At 37.1% G+C, this 23108-nt stretch overlaps 1 pseudogene; it reads left to right on the forward strand.

The window, feature by feature from the left end:
• The window catches only part of LOC103268940, a 34703-nt pseudogene extending 14302 nt beyond the window's left edge, over positions 1–20401 (forward strand).
• Positions 20402–23108: the final 2707 nt, after the last annotated feature.

Here is a 23108-nt window from a genome sequence, read left to right on the forward strand (position 1 = left end):
GAGGAGAGTTTTCTTAAATAAATTAACTCAAAATGACAACACAGTTACAATAAATTGAAGCATGTTTTATGGGTCTTGAAACATAATGATGCCAACTTTGAAAGCTCATATTTGTTACACATATAAACAGGCAATAAACCCAAATTAGCTATGTACCTCAGTCATGATTATCATTTAATCTATTTTCAGTTGAGAAGGATGCTTAGATTAGTTACAAGAAGAGAATAAACTAAACTGATATGGGAAGTTGTTTGATTTTTTTTAATTACAGCTGTTTACGCATTATATGGAAGCTTCAAGTTGCTCTGTCTTCCAAGGCTGAAGATCATTTTTCTTATAAAATTATAGTCAGCTATATATTCCATGTTTGAGCAGGAGAAACCCAACATCGGTGATCTAAAACACCCATTAAAGATTAAAGATAGTAGAAGGACGTGTGTGTGTGTGTGTGTGTGTGTGTGTGTGTGTGTGTGTGTGTGTTAAGGTTGAGGAGTATATTTATGGCTTATTTTATTCTATTATATGTTGTTTCTGTTCATTTTAATTTTTAAATACAGCCAGGAGTACAATAAAAATTTAGATACAAGGTTTATAAAATACTAAATACCTACTTGAAAAATAAAAAACCTTTATTTTTTTAAATAATACCCTTTGATTGCATGAATATTTAACTTTCTATAAATATAAAGACACACACCCACACTACTTTTTTTCTTTCTTGTTGGTTATGTTTTCTGAAGGATTAGGTGGGCAACAAGGAAACTAACATCATCAGATAATCAGAACATGTATTTTTTTCTGCACATGAATAGGAAAAAAATGAGTTGATGGGTGAATGGCAATTCTAGCCTACCATCAGCCACTCATTATATTTGGCCATAATACCTTGGCTCTCCTGAGGTTCTGTCTCTGCACCCAGCATTCAGCTCAATGTGAAACTGCCTCTGTGTTGCTCCATGGTGTTGGGATTTCATCAATAAGCATTGAGATTCAACAGGCATAAGGGTTAACAAGCTACAGCTACAATATTTTGGCTAGAATCCCAAATAGCAATCTATTTTTACTCTATAACACATACCCATTAGGCATCTATCATGTACTAGGTACCTTTTAGACACTGGGGACTGTCAATTTTTTAAAAATCTGGATTTATTAAAGAGAGACTTTATTTGAAAGGATTATTGCAAGAAGGAAAAGGAACTGTTGCAATAGGGTGAAGATGGTTATTGCAATAGGTAACACTGAACTGTAAGTCTCTAATGGGTTATGCAAAAAGGGATTTTCTTTTACAGGAAGGTGCAAAAGGTTAGGCAGAGGCTGTTTGGAGAAATAGAATGAGATAGAATCCTAACAGGATTCAAATAGGTGTAGAGAAATAGGATGAAAGAGTGGCATGACGGGATAGTTTGTCCTAGAATGTCTTACCCAGAGGCCAGCCTGTTCTTACCTGGGGCTGTCAACAGGCTCAGATTGAGTGTGGGCCAAAGTCCTTTTGCTTGAGGGAAGGAAGATATATTCACCAAATTGGATTAAAAAGCATTTTTTCCAACAGATCAATGGGGATTGGCCAGGAACAAGCAGTTCAGCTGAGCATTTATGAGGCAAAGAGTGGAAATCTGGAAGGTCTGCCTGGCCTCCTCTTAGGTAAACAAGGGAAGGAATCTGATTCTTGTCAAAGTCATTTAGGGAAGGATAATTCTTTTTAAGCTGTTTCCCAGGACACAAAGTGTGAAGAAATTTCCCTGCTTTTGCTGTTTGCCCAGGATCACAGGAGTCAGGTAAAGTTCAACATCATCTGGACATAATAACAAAATAGATAGGTTCTCATCTGACATTCCTCCATAGGGAGAGATGCACAGGAACTGGACACATTGATGTGTCCATTAATATGGTCATTTCAGATCCTGTTATATGTTAGGAGTAAATTAGGATAATATGACAAGATGGGCAGTTATCAGTGATGAGGCTTCTCTGAGTGTGAAGATGAGGGACACTCTCTTGGAAGAGGTGACATCTCAGTTGAGAAGCAATTGATGCGCAAGAGCAATCACAGCATGCCAGCTCATCCTGAATGAGGTGGGAAAGGAGGTGGGACCCAAGCAGGTGTGGTCCAGCAGACCGGGTGAGAGGCCTGGTGAGGAGCTCAGATTCTGTTTGCTCTGCAAAGGATAGGCAGTAGCAGGAGACAAGTTAGAAGGTATCTAGGAATTCAACAGAGATATAATGACCATCTGGTCAGAGATTGTGTATTGGGTTGGTGAGAAGTGATTAAATTCAGGGTATATTTTTGGAAGCTGACAATATTTGCTAGTAAAACCTAGTTGAGGCATGAGGATTTGATAATGATAATGATAATGACAATAGCAAACCCTTCACAGAACCCACGATATGTCAGGCATCATGCTGAGTGGTTTATGTTTAAACTTCACAAAATTCTGAAGAGATAGGTACTATATTGTCCTTGCTTTACAGATAGGGCAACTGAAGCATACAAGATCATCCTCAATTTACAGGTAAGGAAACTAAGGTACAGAAAAATTGAGTAACTAATCCAAAGTCACCAAGCTAATAAGCAGTTGAGCTGGGATTTGAACCCTGGCAGACTTCAATGCTGAGTCCAAAATGGATGGTTCTTATGATTTGGGCCTGAACCACTGGGTGAAAGATAGTGCCATCTGTTGAGAGAAATAAGTCTTGGTGGGACATGAATTTGAAGGGAAGATAGTAGTTCAGGGTAAACCATGCTAATTTTCTAATGTTTATTAGACATACATGTAATAGCATTGAAAATTTAACTGGATGCATATTTGGAACTCATGAGATAGAGCCAGGACCTCCTCTTAGGGGGCTTCACACCCTGCAAGCTTGAAAATAAGGGAAAATCTTGAGTTTGTTCAAGGGAAATTACATGTATCTAGCTTAACCCTGAGAAGTAAATAAGCAACTTAATAAGCAAGAAGGTAACATAGCTTAAAACAATAGCCAAGGAAGCTAGGATAATAGGATGTTTAGTTCCCTATAAAAACTAAAGACTACAACTTAACAAATGCCTCTGGAATCCCAGGCCCACACCAAATGTATCTACTGGCACATAGACCTTGGATAAGGGGAGCTGCAGACTAAACTCTGTTGTTCTTTGCCTTAACTTTCTTTCTGAGGGGCCTGCAGGAAGTCATACCTGTGAGCCAGAGCTAACAATCTTTTCTACTGACCCACATTTTTAAACAACAACAAAAAAATTGCTTAACCAATTGCAGATCAGAAAATCTTTGCATCTACCTATGACCTTTAAGCCCTCACTTCAAGGTGTCCTGTCCTTTTAGGTCAAAGTCAATGTGTAATCTCCATACAATAATTTACAATTTTGCTGGTAACGTCTGCTTTCCTGAAATTTTACCCAAGCCTTTAAAAAAAAAAAAAAAAAGCCCTTATCTGCAAGCCATCGGGGAGGTCAACATTCAAGCATTAACTACTTATTAACTACTTGATCTTCCTTGCTTAGAGCCCTGCAAATTAACGCCTTTCTTTCTCTTGCTGCAAACTTCAATGTGGATATCTGGTCTCACTGTATCCAGTGAGCAGACTCCAGTTCAGTTTAATAACACTCAGGGGAAATTCCAATTTAAAACTATAGCTTTAAGCATCTCTAGCATATAGATGATATTTAATATCATGGGTTTAAATGAGATCACCTGGAGAGATACAGGGAAGAAAATGACAAGGTCTGCAACCCAGAATGTCAGTGGTTTAACAGCAACATTGCCAACTTTGAACCTCTATTCCAGGTTCTCTTGATTTTCACATGAGGGTATCTGTTCCCTTGATTTCTATATGGGACAGGCTGTCTCTTTGAATACAAAAAAAAAAAGAATCTTACACTCACTTACTATGACAATGACCATCTTCTCAACCTAAGGTACCTGCTTAGGGCTAGAGCCCTAGACTGCTTGAAATAACCATATTGTAATTTATTGCATGCTTTCATATCTACCATCTCATTTGACCTTCATAAACACCTCATGAGGTAAGCAGGATTCTGACCATAATAACACTTACTGATGAGGGTCTAATGCTTAGAGAGACTAGATGGGCTGCTTTAGGCTCTGATGTTAAGTATTGGAACCAGGACTCAAACCCATCTGGTGTTACCAATTATTATGCCCTTTCTGTAACACTACACCTGCTCAACACACCCAGTGTGCTTCATTATGTTTGCAACTCCCATTCATTTCATTATAAATCACAGAAATGCAAACACTTAACTTTCTCTCTCCTACAAGCCAAAAGGTTGATGCTGTTGAATCCCAAGACATCATGGATTACAAATAAGAGCTGATAAAAGAAGTTGGAAAGAAACCAAGAAGCTTTCCTTTACCTGATGAGGGAGAGTTAGCCAGTGTGGCTTCCTTATTTTGTAAATATGAATTATTAAAGCACAAAACACACATATTTTCATATGTAATTACAAAATCGTATCCAAAAGTCAACCAAAAAAAAAAATCTGTGGATTTTAAAGCCACAATTATATATTTGCATCATTACGAATAATTGAGAGTTGATATTCAAAGAAAAACATGAGAGTAAAAAATAGCAACATGTAAAACCCAGACTTCATCCACTGTGTGCTGGGAAAATGGCAGGGAGTTTTAGCAGAAATCTTAAGCAAACAATGGTAAATAGGAGGAGGCTTTCAGTACCTTTTGCTAGCAAATCAAATACTTAACCAGAACATCTCTGGGCCATTTTTTACCTGTCAAGTCTCTCTCTCTCTTTCTCTCTCCTCCTTCAGATGCTAGCAGATTCAATCACTAAAATGTTCAAATGCTAGCTGATGCAATCACTAAGACATGTATTCATCTTTCTGTCCTAAGACAGTGCATCACAGCAGGTTTAACTAACTTGCCCATAAGACCCTCTGAAATCATGGGCACCTTCCCCTCACCACCGCCAATTGCAGCTCCTTCGGCAGAAGCAATGTGTGGCCCCCGTGGCTTCTAGAGCAACAAGTGCTCTTTGCTGCAGTCACTTCAAATATCCTAGCAGGTCCCAGTAGGAAAGGGCAAGTCATCAACAAGGAGCAGGCAGGGTGAGACTGACCTCAATGCTGGTCACCCTGTCCCTGCACACTCTACCTGCAGCCTAGGAGGCAGGAAGTGGTATGCCAAGAGAAAACTAGTCCTCATATAAAATAGACTTCGGTCAGCAGAGGGAGGAAACTTAATCTCCATCTTTCCCAGCACTGAGTAAAAGACATGTTTGGAGCATGTGCTTTTCTTGTAGTGCTACAATTCTCCCATTTCAGAACAAGGAAAAAAATCCTTCTAAATTCTTATCAGATATGTTCTATTGGACTGTCAAGCAGCATCCTACAACATGCTTTAAAAATTACTGCCAAGTGGTAGAAGAAGCTGTGATTTGACACAAGAAAAGAGGGCCCCTTACCTGAAGAACGTGCACCATGGAAACTTCACTGTCTTAATGTGTTCCAGTTTCCATAACAGAATAACATAGACTTGGTGGCTTTAAAACAACAGAAATTTCTCACAGTTCTAGAGGCTGCAAAGTCCAAGATCAAGGCGCAGTGATTTGAAGTCTGGTGAGGGCCCGTTCCTGGTCCATGCATGGTTCCCTCTAGCTGGGTCCTCACATGGGAAGGGATCTGGAAGCTCTCCAGTGTCTCTTTTATAAGACCACTAGTCACATTCATGAGGCCTCCACTCTCATGATTTAATCATCTCCCAAAGACCTCACCTCATAATACTATCACATTGGGAGTAGGATTTCAATATATGAATCTGAGGAGACATATGCTCACTCTCTAGCACTCACACTCTCAAAGGCTTTGCATCTTTCTGGATTTGTATAGTGATGAGATTGTGAACAGGGGCTTCACCTAAACCCCCATCTAAACCTGAGCTATATTTTTTTTTATTCACCTCTATTTCAGTTCTGAAATAAACTTTGTTGTTCAAGGATGGTTAACCTGTTTTATTTTAGGGTTCTAAAATAGTGTTACTTAGTCAATGCGTCACAACTGCTTTCACAGCAAGATACTCAGAATAAATGACAGCATTTGTAAGCCACAGCAAGGTCAATGTTTGGGGCTGGCCGAGGGTCATCCATCTGGACAAAGGTTCCCTGGCCACGTCTGGGAAGCAGTATCCGAATATACAGCCAGTGGAAGCTCCGGCTTAGATCGCAGAGCTCAAGTCACAGGTGCTTGATTCTTTTATGATATGTGAGGATATAAGACTAGCTGTTACAAGATTATCCAGACACCACTTTAAAATGAAGATTCTAGAGTCTAACTATCCCACCCACACCTACTGAATCTAAATTTCAAGAAAACCTGAAACCCGGGAATTTGAATTGAAACAAGCTTTCTCTATCATTCTCAAGTATGCTAAGATTGCAGACGTTTGTGTTTTTGTGCCTTCATTCTCACCACCATTACGCCATTGTCACTCTCCTCTTTGACTTGCTTCCTAGGTAGAGCGATGCTTCCTTGCTTTCTTTGGGAAGCTGTCCCTTATCAAATTAGGATAATACAAAATGGAAATAAGAGAAAAGATTCAGTGCAATAAAACACAGAACTTGATCTATGAGACCATCAATATAGTTGGGCTGGACCAAGAAGAGCTACTCTTTTTTTCTCTCCTCCTTTTATAGGCAAAGACCCAAAGGCCTTGAAAATCAGACTTTCCTCCTCCACACCCACCCCAAGTCCTACCAACTGACAGCTTGACTAGAAGGTTAGATAAAGCAATGATGGAGCACTGGTGTGGGAAAGTGGAGAGGAGTGCAGAGGGAGGTATGTTATTTCTATATGTTCAGCGGCTACATATGAAAAAAAGGAGGAACAGATGTTTGCTAGCATTCCAAAGAAAAAGGTTTTGTTCCTTCCTTTGGATTGTGTGTTTGCTTTATCATCTAATAGCTTTTTTTTTTTTTTTTGAGTTGGAGTCTCACTCTGTTGCCCAGATTGGAGGGCAGTGGCCGCTCCCGGCCACTGCAGCCTCGACCTGCTGGGCTCCAGCGATCCTTCTGCCTCAGCCTTCCAAGTAGCTGGAACTACAGGTGCGTGCTACCATGCCCGGCTAATCTTTTTATTTATTGGAGAGATGAGGTCTCACCAAGTTGCCCAGGTGGGTCTCGAATCCGCGGGCTCAGGCAATCCACTCACCTCAGCCTACCAAGGCACGGGATTACAGGCTGAGCCACCGAGCCTGGCATCTAATATAAAGTTTTATTTGCAAGCAAATAGTCTTCCAGATGACCCTGCCCTTCTGGATGTTACAGACCTAGCTAAGGGTACCACTCTTAATTTAGGTGAGCAACCTCAAGCATATGACCTAATTCTCTGGCCATTAATATCTTTGCTTATTAAAGGAAGGGACTGGAATGAGTGACAAGCAAATAAGCAAAATATTGCGTATAAGTACTATGAAGGAAACCAAAAGGAACTGGAGTAGAGAGTAATAAAGACTGGTAACCGTCATCCTACCTTATTTGGGGGAGGAGGGTGGCAGGGAAGGAGGAGGCATTTACACTGAAAACAAAGAAGGAGACATTAGAAATGAAAGATCACATGTTCTGAGCACAGGCAACACGTGTGTAAAGGGCAGGATCAACGGATTCTAGAGTTACTGATGCAGCTGTGTGGTAAGAGTGAGCAAGGGAGAAAACGCAAGGTGGGGTCGCAGATCCTCCGGCGAACATTCTGCTATCGCTGGGAGAGCTGCAGCCAGGGCACCTCCTGTACTCTGGGCTGTGCCCACAGCTGCAGACCATGTAGCTTGCCATATGGGCACTGTCCTAAACATCTGCACATAACCATAAATACCCATGGAACTTCTACAAAGCTCAGTGTGCTCTGGAGAACCCAATGAGTATCAGCTCTCAAACTCTATGCTAAAAGGTGACTGCATGCATGATGCAGCACGTGCCATGCTGTTGACATCTCTTTCCTCAGAATGGAGGCAAGCAATATGCTACCTGCATCATCTTGTTCTTCTGTGACTAGATCTTTGATTTTACCCTAACATCCTTGGCTACAGTTACTGTCATGTTTAACCAAACTCCACACAGGACTACACATGATAAGCCGCCTTGCCATAATTTCCCTGCAAGGAAAATATCACTTTAGTGATTTTTCCCTGTATAGCATTGTCTTGACATTTAAGGGTTACCTTATCTGCTGTGTTTTTGGAATTTCTGCTGATATAATACCGAGGTCAGGAACTCCTCTAATGTTGCAGTTCATATATTAGTGATTGTGTCATGGTGCCATTACTGCCATAAAATAGTACCTCTGTGAATAGTGCTAGGAAGAAGCTCCTACCACCTCTCACGTCAACCCTCACCCAAAAGAAAATTTCACCCAGGAAAGATGGCTTAACTTTCCAGGTATCTAAGCAACAGCTATTGTATTTCATTTTTAAGTAATTTGCTAATGATATGCTGCAGTTTTTAAGTTGAGATGTATATTAAACCACTTTATGAGTGATTTTTGACATATGTTTTTGTTAGAATTCTGAGGTAGTAGTTGTAGAATTATTGCCTAAGCTTTTCTTAGGAATCTTTAATATGCAGTCTTTCAAATACTGGAACTTATAAATGTTTTGTACCTATTGGGCCCTGCCATTAGGGAATATGCATCACTTTCCTCCTCTGTGTTTACACTATGCGTTTGGAATGTCTAAAATGAAATCAAAGTTAGGCATTGCTTTCCTCCCAAAATATTCTGTTGTCCCGAATAAACTCTTGTGGTAACAAGAAGGTTAATTATGTAATCATTTTACTAGACAAGTAAATAGAAGCTATAATCTAAGTAATAAGAAACTCATTCATACCTTCCTTTTATGATATAATCTCAGTGGCAACTTTGAATACCAATAATGTTCTCTGTAGTTTTTAGGTGAAAGGTTTAGGTGAAAGCCATCCTGTGTCCTGGGGCAAAGAGAGCAATAAATAGCCACTGTGTCTATGCTGGAGTCTCGGGTAGGATGCCTGGGTCACAGGGGTGAGAATTGGTCCTGCTGACTTTGTACTTTGTAGAATCCTGGTGATTTTGTAGGATGCATCTGTCTCCTGTCCCTCCTTCCCCTGGGCTGCCTTTATTAGTACTTGGCTCAAGCCTGATTCAAAAAGGTCCACCTGATATGTATTTGTTCAATAATATGAAATAATATTTTTTTCTCCTCTTCTCAAAAGGTGCATGATACTGCTTTGCACTCTCTAGGATACAGAATAAAAGGTGATCTTTTAACATGTAAAATAATCAATCCTTTGGGAAGCTGAGGTGGGCTGCTTTCTTGTTGAATGCTGTTATCTTGGCTTCTTGACTACGAAGGAATGTTTATGTATTCCATCGATCAAAATTCTGCAAATCTTCTTGTTATTAAAGTCACTAAATAGAGACTTTTGCTATAAAATATATTTGCCCCCACATAATGGGGAAAAAAAGGCAAGAGTGTCTGTAAAACTCTTGAAATGTGGCCAGTGGGAGCAAAGCAGAGCAACAGGATTGACCAGGTCTGCCCTGTGAGGAGGGCCTACCCTTGCCTTTTTTTTCCCCATGCCCTTCTTTCTTCCCGTTGTCTTGCCTTTCCTTCTGTTCTTGGTTTTTTCAGTGAAAGTTATCATTACCATTATCAACATCATCACCGCCATCATTGACATGAATAACCACCAATACATATTTAATAAAATTGCAAAGCATAGCTAGTCTCCTCTGATGGAGTAACAGGATACATGAATAGCATATATATAGTTACTCATGGTAGCAGGAGTCAATGAATGGTACGGGAGCATATTTATTTTCTTAACTCTAGATTTAGGTTAATATGTCCATTTATAAGCAAAGCATTGATGGCTGGGCATGGTGGCTCATGCCTGTAATCCCAGCACTTTGGGAGGCCAAGGTGGAAGGATTGCTTGAGTCCAGGAATTGGTGACCAGGCTAAGCAACACAGCAAGATCTTGTCTCAAAAAAAAAAAAAAAAATCACTGGGTATGGTGGTATGTGCCTGTAGTTCCAGCTGCTTGGGAGGCTGAGGCAGAAGGATTACCTGAGCCCAGGAGGTCGAGGATGTGGTGAGCCATGATTGTGCCACCGCATTCCAGCCTGAGTGACAGAGTGAGAACCAACTCAAAAAACAACAACAAAAAACCCATAACATTGAAGCCCAACCTATATATCCTTTTTAAAATTAGTCTCTGGGTTCCTATTTTCCCATTCTCCTTCTCTTACTTGTTCACCCTTTTCTAGCTAAGTCTCCCACCCTTCATCCCTTTAACTTGCTGAAAACTGCTCAGTAAGTCCCCTGGAACATGGGTACAAATCTTACTGGTTTTGCAGCCTATGCCCTGCAATGATGCATGCAAAATCTATTTATTCCTACTTTGTGAGCAGACGGGAGCATTTCCAAAGTTAATTTAATTAAAGGACAGAGAATTGAAGGTATCGAAAATCATTTGTCCAGACTTTTTCAAGTATACTCAAATTGTATATAATTTAAGTGTTTCTGGTCTGGAGTTAAAACATATTTCAGACTTATAAAATCTTGAAAGTCAAGATTTTAAATGTGTGGCTTTGCTAAATATAGATCAAATTTGTAGGCATTAAAGGTCTGCCTGCCATCAATTTAATGGGTGACAGAACAACTAAAGATGTTTTATCAATATTTGTTTGCTGCAAAGGAAAAGTCTGTCTACTCAATTAGCACAGAGACAGAAAATGAAAGTGATGCTGCTAATGCATTTGTTGGAGTTATCCCCACAATCTGGGTTTTGTTTAAATCAAATGGTGCAGCTATAATTGATTTTAGCCCATTATAAAATGTATGTATTATGATCAATCAAAGCCTTTTTTTTTTGGTGTTGTTTCAGGGGAAAAATGATGTTGAACATCAGGGAAGTTGTTTTATTTGCACCAGAAACATCACTCAAAAACCATACAATATAAGGCCCTACAGGTCTTATTACCTATATTTCCAATTAGAAAATCAGTAACAATAATGTGCAAGTAGTTAAGTAGCTCTTGGTTTTGAAACTTGCCACTTAAATCTACTTAGGAACCCTATATGATATGAGAAGGGTCAAGTGATTTATTTGGTTTGAAATTTTCTAAAATTGTCTCCTTCACTAAAACCACCTCACAAATCTAATAAGCAAAGTGCGTAAAAACCACAATCAATAACAATGGTCAGAACAGAATTACTTGTACTGGTAATTTACTATTTGATTCCTACAAAAAGCATGTCAGTTAAAAAAAAATACATAAAAATATTGTATGATTTCAGATACCTGAGGTACCTTGAGTAGTCAAATTCATAGAAAGAAAGTAGAATGGTAGTTTTCAGGGGCTAGGGACATGGAGGAAGGGAAATTATTGTTTTATGGAAACAGAGTTTAGTTTGGAATGATAGGTTCTGGAGACAGATGTTGGTGATGGTTGCACAGCAATGTGAATGGTGAATGTACTAAATGCCACTGAACTGTACACTTAAAAATGGTTATAATGATAGATTTTGTGTTATATATTTTTACTGTATTAAAAAATAAAAGTAATATTTTGCTACTTTTCTCCCAAAACAGTGATGCAGTATATAATTTGTGTTATATTATATAAAGGAAGTTGAATCAAAAATTCCTTAGGCTAAAGACAGAACTTACCTTTCAAAAATATACATATATCTTCTCCTTGTTCAGCAGGGCCACTTCTTATAGTAAGGTCAACTTTCAGGGTTTTTCAAACAAATTATGAACATTTCAATGGCAAATCTTTCAGTTATTTTGACAAATAGTACAAATGTGCTTCCCTAGAGATTTATCTGACCTGTGCTTCTGCTCTATTGTCTTACTTTAAAAGATGCACCTTGAAACCAAACACCAAACCATTTCATGCTTGGAAAGCTATTTGCAGAATGGAAATGATTATAAGGAGAAGCTCATAAAGGAGATAGAATGGCACTTATCAATACCTTAAATTATATTATACTTTTGTTTACATGTTTATTTTCTCTCTTCTTCTCCTCTCTATACACACAAACAAGAATTTGACTTTTGTGGGCACTGAGGTTTGGTCTATAGCAGTCCCTGCTATACCCTCAGCACCTAGCATGGTTCCTGGCACATATCAGAAGATTGATAACTGTTTGCTAAATAAATAAATAAACAAACAAACAAGCTTGATGAGAAGTCTGGTAATGTGAAGGTACCAGAATTATCTCAAAAGATTGGATGTTTAATATTTGCTTCAGCAACACACTTAATTCAGTTAGGCAACCTCAAACTCTCCCTCCAACTTTCTGGAAATGAGTATCCTTGTTTATAAAAGGAAACTCAAGTTTCCTCCAGCGGAAATAGTCTGTGATCTCATCCTGTATTCCCTGTAGACCTACAATTATACTTTTAAAAGACAGTGCCATCTCATTGAAGTGAATTCCCAGAATGTTATAACCCCTCCTAAAAAAAAATCTACCAAAAGCAAAAACTTTGTAACAAAATATTATTAGATAAAGAAAATTTCAATTGTATTTCAAAGGTATTAAAAATGGTAAAATGGTCATTTTACATTAATTTACATTGATTAAAGTATGATACAATGACTTTACAGTAATAAAATTATGTGTTCAATATTACAGCTTAGAACTAAATAAAACAAAAACAAACTTAAAGTGCAGAGAATAATGAAGACACAGTTGCATGGGATACCAAAACAAAGCATTAACAGTTTATGACTGATCAAGTGGTCAGAAATAAGGACAATTTTTAAACCAGTAATAAATGTAAATTCTCTCTCTCTCTTGCTCTCTGTATCTTTCTATCTCTATCTCTTAGCTTCAAAAGATTATAAGAAAACTTCATAAAGGAGAGAGAATATACATATCTATATCTGAAATTATATATTTACTTGTTACTATATATTTTCATTCACATACACACACAATTAAACACATGCCATTGAGTCTTTCTCTACAGTATTCATTGCTATATTCCAAAACTTATTACTCACAACAGTTAGCCCAATCTGAAACGTATGCAACTTCTTTCTGTCTTTTTTATTAAATGGTTCATCTCCACTAGAATGCAAACTTTATAAATGTAGGAGTCTGATAACTATTCAATGTATTGTCTCTCCAAAGCCTATAAAACTGACTTACACTGAGTAAAAATCCAAAATAATATCAGCAAATTATGCTCAAGAGTACATTAGAGTAAATAACTGGAACTCTAGGTTCTGTAAAGGCACACTATGTAAGTCAGACTAATTCTCCTTAGAACAAATTTAAATTCTGCTCAAAAGAATTTGTAATTGACTTAAAGACAGTAGAGATTTACGGGGCCAAATTTAGAGAAGTAGAAAGTTCAGAGAGATGATCTGGAGGAAATGGCTAAGAAACTGAGAAGCTGAGCAGAGCTTGTGATAGTCTCACAAAATCAGGAGGGTAGGTATTGGATGTTAGGTCCATTAAAGGGCTAACTTGACCATCATCAAGCTTTAATTTAGGACTTAATTAGGTCAATGCCTAAGAGTCTAAGTGAACAAAATCACAAATTTTAATAGAGAAATTTAAATAAAAAGAATAAAACATTTAAGCTGATATATACAATATTAAGACATCAGTGAAAGAGTTAGCCAAATAAACACAGCTGAAGAAAGAATCGGTGAATAAGAATAAGGGAAAAAATTATTCAGAAGAAAGTGTGAAGAGACAAAAGAATAGAAAATAAAGAAGAGAAGATAAACCTAAGAGATACACTGAAAAAGTCTAACATAATTGTATTCCCAGAAAAGAGAGTGAGAAAGAATCAGAAGTGATAAAGTTAAAAGGCCCTACAACTAATTCACCAAACAAAAAAACAACATCAAGCCACAGACACAAACAAACAAACAAGCAAAACTATTAACCTAAAGCAGAATATTTGCAAAGAAAATCATTCTCAGGCTTGTCATAATAAAACTTCTGAACAGCAAAGGCCAAGATAAAATCTGAAAAACAGCCAGAGGTAAGGGAGGGGAGGGACAGAGTTTACTTTCAAAATAGCAACAATCAGTTGACTGCTGACTTTTCAATAAAAACAATGAAGACAGAATAAAATGAAATGATTTTTTTAATGGCAGAAAAAAATAACTCCCAAGCTAGAGAAAAAGATATGTATATACAGAGTGAGATAAAAATGAAAACATTTTCAGTCAAACGCAAACCAGAAGAATTCTCCACCAAACCAATTTTTAAGAATAACACTAAGAGCTGTTGTTCTTTCATTTAAAAAAAAAAAAGACACCATTGAAAAGACTTTCTTGATAAGACTTTCAAGAAAAAATGAAGGATATTTGAAAGGGTAAATATATGGATAAATCTAAGTGATTATTGAGAATGCCATGCAATAATAATGTCTTATGGGACTTTTACATATATAACTAAAATATATAATAATTACATAAAAGTTGGGAGGGTGATAAATAGGGTTTAAGGATGCTAATGTCCTGCCTTTCCTTGGAAGAGATAAAGCTACTCATTTATATTAATATATATAAGACCAAAAATGCAAGCTTAAATTTCCACACTATTTCCAAGATAACAGTAAAATGTTGTGTAACTACCAAGCTGATAATGAGTAAAATAATAAAATTTTAAAAAATCAATCAACTTAAAATAAAACAAAAGTTATGTTTTATATATGTGTATGTAAAATTAGACAGGATAAATAGATGGCAACCAATAGGTGGGTTTTTTGTTCTAGGGTATCAGTAATTATATTTAATATAAATGAACTTAAGACCACTGTGAAGTAAAAAAGATGTAAAGCTTGATTTGAAAATAAGGCAACAAAATGTTGCTTATAAAAGACAGATCTAATATATAAGGATACTTAAAAGTTGAAAGTAAAGGGATAAAAAACAATATACCATTAAAATACTAACCAAAAGGAAGCCAATATAACTGTATTAATATATGGCAAAATAGTAATTAAGGATAAATACTTTTAGAAATAAGATGTGGCATTTAATGTAAGAAAAGATTGAATATACCAGAAAGGCATAAAAATTATGATTATACACTCAGTTATATAACCTAAAATATGTACAAAGCAATTCTTGATAGGGCTGTAGACATAGGAAATAGATACACAATTGTAGGGAAACTTTTAAATCAATAAACTTTTTTTAAGAGCAGTTTTAGATTTATATGAAAGCTGAGCAAAAAGTACAGAGTTCTCTTATACCCCATCACCCCCATGTCACACACACAATACCCACTACTAACATCTTGCATTCATGTGGCACATTTGTTATAACTAATGAACCAATATGATACATTATCATTGATTAAACTGTACATAGTCTATATTAGGAATCCCTTTTTGTGTTATACATTCTATGAGCTTTCATAGTGGATATTTTAACAAATTTATCTTAGCAACTAATAAACAAGCATGCAAAATATGAGCACACAGAAGAACTAAATAATATTAAAAGCTTAACTCTATTGTCATATGTAGGGTCCTACACCCAACAACTGTAGAAACATATATTTTTAGATGTACAGGAAACACAGAAATTGAGCACACACTAAGCCATAAAACAAATCTTGACAACTTTCCAAGGATTTTTTTTATATACAGTACACTTTCTGCTCATAGGGCAATTAAGACCCAGATCAGTAACGAAAACCTTTTTATTAAACTCACACACTTGAGAATAAAAGATAGTCTTGTAAATAACTCATGGATCACAGAAGTCAAAATGAAAGTATAACAATATTTTGGGCTAAAGGATTAAAAAAAAATACAATGCACTACACTGCACTGCCCCCTACTGTCTTCATCCTCTGGTCATCTCTGTAAGAAAGCTGAAACAAGGCAAAACGTCACTATGTTCAACTTCCACTGAGAATGTTCACACTAGATGACATACATTTTTTACCACTATGTGCATGTTCAAGAATAACCACAAAAGCAAAACAAGTATTAATTTAATGGATAAAAATAAATTTTGATGAATTTGCAAATAGGGAAAGCACAGATAATGAAGAGCAACTGCATTAGAAAAGATGTTAAAATGAGTGAGTAAAGCATTCATCTAAGAAAGTAGGAGAAAAAAAGTAGTACATTAAACCCAAAAAAAGTTCAAGGAAGTAACAATGAAGGAGCAGATATTAATGAAATAAAATACAACCGTACAACAGAGATTACAACTTGATAAATGGTACCTTGAAAAGCTAAAATGTTTGATAACCACTTAGTATGACTGCTTAAAAGAGAGAAGGCTCAAATAAATAATATCAAGAATAGAAAGGATTCTGTAAGAGTTATCCTGTTGGGGGCAGGGAAGAATAGAAAAGGGAACATCACTACAGATTCTACAGACCTAAAATACAATGTAATGTAAGATGAACAATTTTATGTCAACACATTTATCAGCTTAGATGAAATGAGCAAATTTTAAAAACCCAATCCAAAATCAGCAACCAGTTAAATTAAAAACTGGGAGAATATCACAATTTAAGGAAATTGAATCTAAAAGTAAAACCTTCCTGTGAAAGTTCTACTCCTGTGATGAATAAGTAAGCTACTAACAAACTGATGTTCTCTCAAATAGCAACTCTAAACTCTTATTCTGTTTGTGTTGCTATACAAGAATACCTTAGGCTGGGCAATTTATAAAGAAAAAAGTTTTATTTGGCTCACAATTCTGATGGTTGAAAAGTTCATCTTTGGGCACCTGCATGTGGTAAGGGCCTCAGTCAGGCTGCTTCTACTCATAGTGGAAAGCAAAGGGAAGACAGTGTGTACAAGGATCACATGGAAAGAGAAGAAGTAAGAGAAAGGAGGAAGGTGCCAGGTTCTTTGTAACAACAAGCTCTCAGGAAACAAAAGAGTAAGAACTAACTCACCCCCAAAGTAGGGCATTAATCTACTCATGAGGAATCTATCCATATGACCCAAACACCTTCCATTAGGCCCCCACCTCAAACACCAGGGATCAAAATTCTTCATGAGGTTTGAAGGGTCAAATATTCAAACCATAACAGCTCTGGATAAAATAAGAAACATCTGGAAAGTGAGCAAAAGATGGTAAATTTTGGAAGGAAATGAAAACTTGGAGAAAACCATCAGCATGGGGCAAGTTTCATGTTTTTCTGACTATATCCTGAGGGTAGTCACAATAATGGTGGCAGTGACAGACAACTAAAGCCTCAGCAGAAAAATCTGCATCTTTCAGGCTGGAGAAATCATATGTGAAGGAACCTGGGCAACCAAGACCATCAAAGAGTGAGGAGGGACTCATTGAAAAAGAGATCTAGGGAAGTGAGAGCCGGCCTGCACATAAACTCTGCCCAAGCCTCTGTCTGGCTTTCGAATCATGCATTTGTAAGCCAACTTGAAGGCAGTCTCATATATGTTAATTCATTTCACTATAGTAATCACTCTACTATACATGTATCTTATAACATCATGTTGTATACCTTAAATGTGCACAATCAGATTTATTTTTTAAGAAAATCTGTTTGATCTTAGAGCTGAAGTATTCACTGGTGGCATGAAAGAATTTGCCATTTAAGTCTCACCAAATTAATTTTCGGATTAAAATAAAATTAGTCCTCTTCTGAGCAACAGGGCAGAACGCAGAGCAATAAGACAAAACCTAATATAACATTCACAATGTAAAATTTCTCCATTTAAGAGCAACAAGGAGAATGTGACCTATTGTTAAAGAATAAGACAGCAAATGACAACTCTAGAATTATCAATCTAAGGACTGTCAAGGACTCATTATCACTACGCTCAATGAGGTCAAGTTTAATATGTTCACAATGAAAGAGAGAAAATGTCAGTAGAGAAACAAAAGATATATTTCATAAGTAGAAATTATTTTAAAATAGAAATTTCACTTAGAGTGAAAAAGAGAATACCTGAAATTTAAAAATTCACGGGACAGTCAGAATGGCAGAAAAGAGAATCAGAGAACTTGAAGGTAAATGAACATAAATGATCCAATCTGAAAAATTAAAATTAAAAAGAAAAAACACACAGAAACTCAGGAACATATGAAGTTATTTTTAAAAGTCTAACATATGAATAATTGAAGTTTCAAAATGAGAAGAAAAAAATGGGGCCCGAAAAAATTTGAAGACATAATAATAAAATTTCTAAAATTTACAGCAAAATCTAAACAAGGTGTTTGAAGAAAACCATGCTTGGTCACATCATAGCTAAACTGCTAAAAACCCAAGATAGGAAGATCTTTAAAGAAATCAGAGCAAAACAATTCATTATATACAGAAAAGCAGTGATTCAAATGACTGCAGGTTTCCCATTAGAAAAAATAGAGACCACAGACAGTATGAACGTATGTTGAAAGTTCCAGGGGAAAACCAACCACTGTGAAGCCAGAAATCTATATACAATGAAAGTATAAATCTCAACCAAATAAGACTAAGAGACCTACACTACAAGAAAGTGCAGACCTGCACTACAAGAAACATTAAAGAAATTTCTTCCGGAGGAACTGGAATGATTTACAAAAGAAACTCAGATCTTAGAAATGAAGGGTATCAGAAATGACAAATATTTGCATAATATAAAAACCATTTTTTCCCTCAATTTCTTTACAATATAGTCCCATTGAAAGCAAAAATTATAACATTGTCTTGCAAGGTTTATACCATATGAAAATTACAGCATAGGCTTTCCTCCCTATGCAGATACACCAGCGCCTCTGTCTCACTTTTTCTTATTCCCCCTACCTTTCCCTTCTCCCCCTCTCCCTACTCCTTTTTCTCCCCACTCCTCCTTTCACCATTTTCCTTCAGAGGTGCTTCTCCCGGGCAGGGACAGAGTGGGTCTCACCCCTGCTAATCCTGTCTCCCCTCAGCCCCTGCCGCCCTAGGGTGATGAGTAGTCCCCTCCCACTCTGGCTCCAGTGGTGGCTGGAGGAACAGGACCAGGGTGGAGGCAGTGGCCTGGGGTCCAAGGTCATCTTGGAACTAATTCACTGACTGACCTACCTACTGGCGGTGCGTCCCACTTGAGCGCCTGCGATCCCCATCCGGATCCCCCCTCTTCTCCCTTCTTAGTCGTCGGTGTCCTGGTCCAGTTCCCGCCAAGCAGGAAGAGGTGATAGCTGGCCTCCACGATCCAGAATCACCACCATCGTAAGGCCTACCATCTCTGCTGGAGAGAAGGAAGAGGAAGCCGCAGGGAATGTATTCATCAAGCTGAGTGGTGGGCAGATTCGAAGGATAGCGTGAAGTTTCCAGGACTGTTGGAAATCCAATTCAGGGATTGCCTTTCTTGTTGGAAAAGGCAGTCTCTAAGGAAGCCCAGATATGGAAGGTGAATATGCTAAAAATGCCTAGCGATCAGAATGTTTCTCCAGCCCAAAGTAATTGTGTCTGACCAAACTCAGAAACTAATTCACCCTTTACCCTGAAACACTTGCTCTGGCTAGCAGTCTTTTGGACAAGTTTTTAGCTGTTGTAAAGCCCCCCCCCCCCGCCCCCAAATACCTGAGCTGTATTGCAATGAGCTGTTTTTGCCTAGTTGCCAAGATAGTTGAGGAAAATGAGAGAATTCCATTACTGAAGGTGTTGACAAGAGGCAGTTTCTGTGGATGTTTCTATTCTGAAATTCTGAGAATGGAGAGAATTATTCTGGATAAGTTGAATTAGAATCTCCACACAAGCACACCTTTGAAATTTCTTCACATTTTCCATGACATTACAGTGTCCATGAGGCCTCAGTTACTTTTCAATTTGCCCAAATGGAGCCTGTCTCAACATTTGGAGGTCCTTACCAAGCAAATACTTCACTGTATGGCCTGCAACCAACTTCTGCAATTCAAAGGAGCCAGGCTTGCTCTGACCATGGATAGCCTGGAAATGGAGAAACTCATTTCTGATTGGTTTTCTCTTACAATGAACTCCTTCAGTAAGCATAAATGGGTAACTCCTACTTGATCTGATGTCATGAGCTTGTGGCACATCACCCTTCTACTTTGCAGTCTTTCCTGCCTGTAAATCTCATTTTTGCCAACCATCCCCTCAAGCACACCGTGGTGACCTGTGACAAATGAGTCTTCCGATTATATTCCTTCTGTGTCCTAGGCCCAGATTTCTCAAAGGACAGCAGCAAACCAGAAGTGCCAGTCAGAGAGGCATAGCAGTCTTCTACTACCTTCTCCCTGTTGCCAATGGGTGCAGGTATACCTCTGCTAAACACCAAGGAAGGGAAATGGAAGTGATGACTTCTGTGGTCAAATCAAATGGCTCCATAGTGAAGATACTGCTTCAGAAGTTGTGGGTTCTGTGTGTGACACTGATTTATCAAGACAATGGAACATGCTTCTCCATGTCCACCTTTGCTGTTTCTGTCGTGTGGTTTCAACTAGTGTTACCTTCAAGTGCAAACTAAAGATTGACTACTCTAGGAATGAGAGCATGCAAAACCTTGAAAGATAGTTACTTTATCAGACTGATTTGAAGTGAGCCAGAAAAAAAAAACCTCTCATTGACCTCATTATTATTCAACATTGTTTAAGTACTTAAAGTTGAAAAAAAAAACATGAAAAATCCAAAAGATGCAAAAATTTTTAAACACAGATTTATTTGTAGTATTCAGTTGCATTCTTTCTTTCTGCTAAAGTATAATATCACATACCTCATGTCAAAAACTCACATTTAATGTTTTTCTAAAAAGTTCCAAAATTTATAGTTGGCAAACCTGTCCCCAGCATCCCAATCTGATTTTCCTGTTGCTTTTGCTTGCTTCTCCATTTAATACTTAATGAATTTTTTTGCATGTTGATCTATGCTCTGACTTTCACTGAATAGGAAACCCCCAAATTATTTTTTAGCAGTTTAATGAACAAATTTTACCAGTGTGATAACCATGTTTACTCAGTGACTCAAATTCCAATTAATCTGAAAAGTGTACTTTGGAATTGTCCCATGTGAATCAGAGGTGATAATAGAAAAGTTCTCACATTACTATGTTGATTTTGCGTCTATCTCACTTCAATTTCTATAGTTTAAAAACAACATTTCTGTTTTCATTTTTGTTTATCTTAAAGTGACACTTAAAAGTGGCATGTAATTAGGACAGTCTTAGATTTGTTGAAAGCATTTTGAGATTTGTATAAAAGAATTTGTGATAAAGTTAATATATCAGTGCTCACCAAAGAAGCATATATGTAACAACTAAAATTAGGCTTTTTATAATGGATCAGTTTTTACTCACTATCGGTAGGAAAGGTTATCTAGATGCTGGGACAATCCTATGATTTGAGTATATAGCATGTCATAACTGAATTCAATACCCTAGTTTTATGTTAAGCTATTAGAATTTTCTTGACACAAGTTATTCCTTTTCCCTTTCCAGTTTATCTATATTTCTCAGTGATTTCTAGATCTTGAGCTCCCTTTGCAATCTGAAAAAGGTATTGCAGTCAGAACCATGACCTGAAGATAAAGGTCTCTGATAGCAATAAAAAAAGTCCTAAAAAAAAAAGAAAGAAAATTATAACATAAAGAATGGTGAGTGGGGGTAAATAAACCTGTAAGTTTTCAAGATTTTTATTTTTTAATTTTTTAATTTTTATATTTTTTTACATGAAGTCGTACAATATTAACCCCAAGTAGGATTATATGCTGGAATATATATTCTCCCCAAAGCAACCATTAAAAAGTATTAGCAAAAAATTCAACAGCATATAATAAAGATAATATATCATGACCAATGTGACTAATTTCAGAAATGCAAGAATGGTTTAACATTTGAAAATTCATAACAATATAATAGTTTCAGAATAAGAATTTGTTATAATTTATATTTATTTATAATAATTTATAATAAACTATGAATTGGGGATTTTCTTAACCTGATAAAGTTTATTGCTATAGACTGTGTTTATTGCTATAGACTATAGTTTATTGCTATATGCCTGTATACCTAAAAAATGTATATGTTCAAACCCTGATCCCCAATGCGATGGTGTTAAGAAGTAGAGTCTTTGGTAGGTAATTGGCATGTAAAGGTAACTCTCTATGAACCAAGAAGCAACCCTCATCAGACACCATATCTGCCTGTGCCTTGACCTTGGATTTCTCAGCCTCCAGAACTGTGAGAAATACATTTCTGTTGTTTATAAGTGACCCAGTCTATGGTAATTTGTTATATCAGCCTGAATGAATGAAGACAGTTATCTACAAAAATCCTACAGCAAACATCATCATTAATATTAGAATTCTGAGATTTGTTACCCCTAACATCAGGACCAAGGCAAGAAATCCCCTACTGCCCCTCTGTTCAACACTGTACTGTTGATTTTAGCCAGCCACAATAAGAGGGGGGTGGGAGCACATAGTAAAAAAAAAAAGAAATGATAACAAAGTGTTAGTATTTTCAGATAAGATGACAATCTGAATGCATTAAAAATCTAAAAGAAATGTACGATTAATCATTAGAATTAAACGTGTGAATTTTGCAAAGTGGCTAATACAAGATGAACGCAGGCACTGAGAACACAGTTGTGAATAAGATAGACAAGGATTCCACCTTCACTGCAGTGTAAGTTTTTGTGAAGAAGCAAATATAGCTGTGTGCAGACAAATAAGAATATTCTTCATAAAATTAATTAGATAAAACTGACACAGACTGATGTAACAGAAGGTGACTTACTGGTGGGCAGCAGGCTATTGTGGAATCACAGGAAGAAGGCAGCCATTGGGAGTTCTGTGCCAAGGGCAGTCCAGACGCAGAGACCAGCCAGCACTGAAGTGCTAAGTCAGAAATGAACTTGGCCTGTTGAAGACACAGGAAGCTGAGCACAGTGAGCATGGAGGAGGGTGGAGGGTCAGAGAGAAGAAAAAGGTCTGATGCCAAAGGAGTTTGCTTTTAATCTAACGGTGGTGAGAAGTTGGGGAGTGTTTAAGCAGAAAAGAACAGTGTGATAATCTCTCCATTTTTATTTCATCTCTGCTTTCTTTTGTTTGTTGGTCTTGTTTGTTTGTTTGTTTTTTCTTTTCCTACCAGAGATGTTTTTTTCTTTATATGGTAGAAAGATACGACTATATTAAAAACAAATCCCAGTTGTATAT

Source organism: Carlito syrichta, unplaced genomic scaffold, assembly GCF_000164805.1.
Source record: "Carlito syrichta isolate Samal-C Ts95f unplaced genomic scaffold, Tarsius_syrichta-2.0.1 Scaffold308996, whole genome shotgun sequence".
Taxonomy (NCBI): domain Eukaryota; kingdom Metazoa; phylum Chordata; class Mammalia; order Primates; family Tarsiidae; genus Carlito; species Carlito syrichta.